The sequence below is a fragment of the Cryptotermes secundus genome, unplaced genomic scaffold, assembly GCF_002891405.2.
Source record: "Cryptotermes secundus unplaced genomic scaffold, Csec_1.0 scaffold1703, whole genome shotgun sequence".
In the NCBI taxonomy this organism is placed as follows: domain Eukaryota; kingdom Metazoa; phylum Arthropoda; class Insecta; order Blattodea; family Kalotermitidae; genus Cryptotermes; species Cryptotermes secundus.
In genome coordinates, this window is record NW_019744157.1 from 187,690 (window position 1) to 192,813 (window position 5,124).

The window sequence follows — 5,124 nt, forward strand, 5'->3', positions numbered from 1 at the left end:
TGCTCATCGTCGCCTTCTTCGGTTTCGGAGAAGCCGAGGTGTGCCATTCAGCACTCTGGCGCTTCGTTTCTGGGTCGTACTCAAATGTTCGTGAGTTCCGGCAGCTTTTTTGTTGAGCTTTGTGCAGAACTTGACCGCCCAACGTTGTTCGAAAGTATCCGCCATCGCGCGCCGAAACGTGGTCACAAAACACAGGTGCACTAAATCAGCGATACTGACGCCTCCGATGCTCGAGCAGACTGACCTTGGGCGCGCTGTGAAGCTAAAGGCCTCCCCCCTTAACCCAACCGGTTCCAGCGCGCTCCGACCAGTAGGAGCGCGGGAAAGAAATATATTTCATGACTTTTGGGACACACCTTGTATTTCTCCTTCTTCCATTGTATCTGCCTCCATTTCTTAGCCAATTCTAATTTGGGAGAGTCCACGGTCAGAGGCATGTGGACTCCCAGCCGTTGTATTTTTGCCCGAAACCCGCACTTTAATTATTTGTCACTTTTAGGTAGGAAATCAAAGAAAATTCAGCCGAATAGAAAAATTAATTATTGTATTCTAACACCACCCTATGTCTTCTCAATCTGCTCCTATTATTCTTTGCTTGGTTACCGCCCTCAACTATGGCTACACCAGTACGATATTACTGGTTGTATCCTGGTAACGAATCTCAACAATCGAAGCTGAACACCTTCTGAATTTAAGTCCTCACCCTTCGACTTCCAAATAGCGAATCTGGCCGTAGGGATCCGTTGCGCTGCCCACGTGACACCCTCTTTCCACTAAAGTTGGCACTAACTTCACCGACAAGCGGCGGTCGCTCGGTCGATATAGTTCGCTTGCGGACTACAGATACATGAAGAACTTACCAACTGTTTCACAAGAATAAGTCCGGTCCGTCACATCCGTTACATTGGTCCTGACACCGGACAGTGTAACTACTTGGGTCATTTGAGGACTGTGGTCATCATCGTGAGCGGTTCGGTACTATACTGAATCCACTCCTGTTTCTGATATTAATTATTTAAATTAACGATCATAGCTTCAATAGAGAAAACTTTTAACTTAACTTAACTTTAAAACTTTATTACAAAGAAACAAACAAATTCCGTGGTTTTAGTCCGCAAGCGAACTATACCGACCAAGCGACCTTCGCTTGTCAGAGAAGTTAGTGCGAAATTTAGCGGATAAAGGGTGTCGCGTGGTCAGCGCAACGAATCCCCACGACCGTTAATTTCTGTTTTCTAGACCAGAGCCGCTATTTGCTTGAAATAGCTCCTCAATTATTTTCGCGAGGCTGAGGGACCCCGTTCCAGACCCACTACTTCTCAGAAAATCTGTTAGAGCCGGGAATCGAACCCGGGATCTCTGGATCTGTAGCCAGGAACGTCGACCACTAGACCACAGAGGCGGACATTTGAAAACTTAATTGCACATGTTAATTAATAAGAAGTAGTATTCATGCCCACGGTTCATAAAGAAGGCAGTTTTTGATAGGTGAAATTCAATTGTTCGGTGCCGGACATGAAGTAACAGCTGAATGGATGTCTATGTAGATCCTAGACGCCGTATGGGACATTTAAAATGTAGTCATCGTGGCCGAAGTGCGCCATATGGAATGTGTAGTCCACGCGTGTGTACAGTGTTTTGAAAAACTAATTTTAAGATAGAAATCTTTGTTTTACTTATATTCTTTTTCGGCATCAGCTTGATAAGTAAACAGGCTTCACTCCTGCATCACCTAACTGAAACTAGCCTTCGTGTGGTACTCCTGGAATCACCCGAAAATGCAGAGTCCAACGTCGCGTTTTATGCGTTTTGTTCGGATATTTCTCCTCTTTCCACGTGAAGAGCACACACGACAGCTCAGTCTCGTGGTTGAGGAAGTTGGCCAGCGATGTCGGTTGGCTTCCTCTAATCGACATGTTGTAGATGACAGAGCAGGAGGCGACCTATGGGCCGTTGCGGGCGAGATAACCCCCTTGCAGCATGTTCCAGCATATTTCGCACAAGGACGAGACGGAAGTCTCAATGTGACAATTTCGCACCACAGCATGACAACATGATGAAACTGTTCAGAATCGTGCTGTCTAAAAACCACCCTCCCTTTGAATTTGACAATTATTTCATCAACAGAAGGATTATAATATATTTGATATGCGTCATTTAGAGTATCGAAGGTGGTCCGAATTTTCCAGTCGGTCATAATTGTCGGCATTCCTGTCAATTTCTGTATTGTTATCTGCAAAATGAATAAAACGTAGAAGGTGAAGAAAACGGTCGCGTTTCATTGTGTTGCTGTAGAAAGGCATGCAAAATTGCTCAGCAGTTGACCACTAGTCCTTTAGTCTGTCCCTTATATTATGTCCCATTTGGATGATGATTCCTAGAAACAGAAACATCTTGGAGTCGGTTGTCGGTTACATCAGGGCACGGAGAAGGTCCGTCTTCAAGTCTTTCTAGGTCCTGGTGATAATATCTGTTAGTCTCTTCCACCAGCAGCTGGACAACTCCTGCGAAGTAAAGCATGAAAACGCAGATTGGGACGGAAACCTTATTTACGTGTGGAGCTTCGTTGAGATTTATCCCCACTGCTCCACCGGAAAAATTATTCGCACCTCTCCTGTCATGCTGGTGTGGTGGTCCCCAGGTTGTCAACGAAGATAATGGTTCTTCGTCGACTTCAATTTCGGAGCTTCCGTCGTGACCACAATCAAAATCATCTGTACCGCAGTCCGAATCTGTATCACACAACTGCCTTCTGATGTAACGTCCCAAGAATTTACTACGTATGCTAACCGACGACGTCTGTAATCTGAGAATATGATGCAGCAGAAACAAATATAAACTTCCCTTCCCTCTAACTGATAAACCAGGAGCCAACATTTATACTGCTGAAACGTATTGTGCATGAGGTTAAAGCAGAATTGTAGGCAAACGCTCAAAGTTAAAGAAAAAAAGAAAATTGAATCAATGTAAGAATTTTTACAGATTTTAAAATCTTTCAGTTACAATGTCTGATTCTATATTCTTTCTAGATAAAAGCAACGTTAATTTCGTTCGTTTACCACAAAAATTGTGTAAGTTACAGCATTTTTAGTAACATTACCACAAATTTAATCCTCTAGAGCGGCGGGCATTTAAATAAATTCCGACCTGCTACAACTACCACAATTTAAATACCCCGTCTCTCAAAGATTATATAAATATAGGAATGCTGTTTATGAAGTAACAGACGCCTTGCAAAAATATTTTTTCTTCTAGCCTTAAGAGCTCTGTAACTGACTTTGGGTATTCTTTTTTGCTGTTCTCAGACAGAATGTCCATCATTGTTACCCTTTGGTCCTCACACAGTTTACAGTCCCAGAAGACATGTTCCTCCATTTGAAGCCCATCACCACATTCACATTCGGCCGTGGACACAGCATTAAATCTGGTTTAGGCTTACTTTAAGACTGATGTTCCCTGCTCTCATACGGTTTATTGACACGAAGGCACGGCGGTTCATTTTTATCTTATGGAACCACGGAGACGAGCCATTCTTGTAGTACCTTTCAAAGTAGCTTTCTCCTCTGTCCCTCTTGGTGTGTTGACAAAAACTCTGACGTTCTTCTTTGCCTTTCTTTTGTCGCTGGGTTTTAAGATCTGCAACTTGTAATAATAAGGTAGATACTCGTATGTAAGAAATGTAAGAGAAGTAATTGCACTGAATATGTGTATTCCTTCAGCTGAGGACGGAAACAGATCCAGTTTCCGAAACGTCGTGTTTTTATTTGTTATCTTAAAAAAACCAGGACGATGGATAAAGTCCAAAAACCCAACATATCAGTGTGTTATACACCATCGTCAGAATCCTATAGTAACTAATATTTTTTCTACAACAAAAAAAAAAGATCCCTACGGTCGTTAATCTCGGTTTTCTAGACCGGAGCCGCTTTTTCCTTGAAACAGCTACTCAATTATCCTCACGAGGCTCAGTGGCCTCCGCTCCAGATCAACTACTTCTCATAAAATCTGGTAGCGCCGGGAATAGAATCCGGGTTCTCTGGATCTGTAGACAGGAACTCTGATCACTAGACCACAGTACATAAATATAAAAAAGAAGGCTTCAGCATACAAAACAATTGTAAAACTATCTCTGTAACAGACCGTGGCGACCCATAGGGTTGTGGGAAGTCGAGGCTCCCACATCTTCCAGACAATCGGCTCAAAGATTGCGGTAAGGTTGTCAGCCTTATGAGCCGGCCGCACCTTACCCTCCAGGAAGATTCCTGGTACTCATTTCTATTAAAAATATCAGATATAAAACATATGGCTTGCGTCATTAAGATCTAAAAGTTTGTTTGGAACAATTTACAATATCGCGGATATGTAACGTCATGCAGGGGAAATGTTTTCTGGCTTTATTTTTTTTTAATTCTCTTAGTGGGGGGTGGAGTCCAACTGTGTCCGCTCCGCACGGCGGACACTGAGTGGCCTATTGTAGCCTGCCCCCGGTGATTATGATGATGGAGAATTTGGTGGAATGAAGATTGTCAGGGGAAACCGAAGTGCTCGGTGGAAACCCGCCCCAGCGCCACTTTGTTCACCACAAATTCCACTTGACTAGACCCTGGATCGAACCCGGGCCACCACGGTGGGAAGCCAGCGACTAACCGCTTGAGCTATGGCACGGCCTTTCTGACTCTAACTAATGTAATTAAGTTCGCAACTATTGCAATAAATTTGCTTTGTCTATATGAAATGATCGATTTGTATCTCCAATAAATGAACATCAAGGATAATTTGGCACACAATGAAGGCTTTATGAAAGCGTGTATCATTTTCATTACCTATGAAGCTGCTGGTTTTAGGTGTTAATGATTAAAAGACTCATACACATATTTTGCTTCGCGTTGTTTTTGCTGTCGTTATTTAAGTGCCGGGAGACGGAATAGCGTGGTCGGTATAGCGACTGGCTACGGCCTTGACGACTAAGGGGTCGGAGTTCGAGTCCCGGTAGGGTCAAGAATTTTCTCTTCTCCATGTTCTCCAGACCGGCACTGGGGTCCACCCAACTTCCTATCCAATGGATACCTGGGGCTCTTTCCCCGGCGGAAAAGTACCGAAGTCAAGAGAATGTGGATCTATATA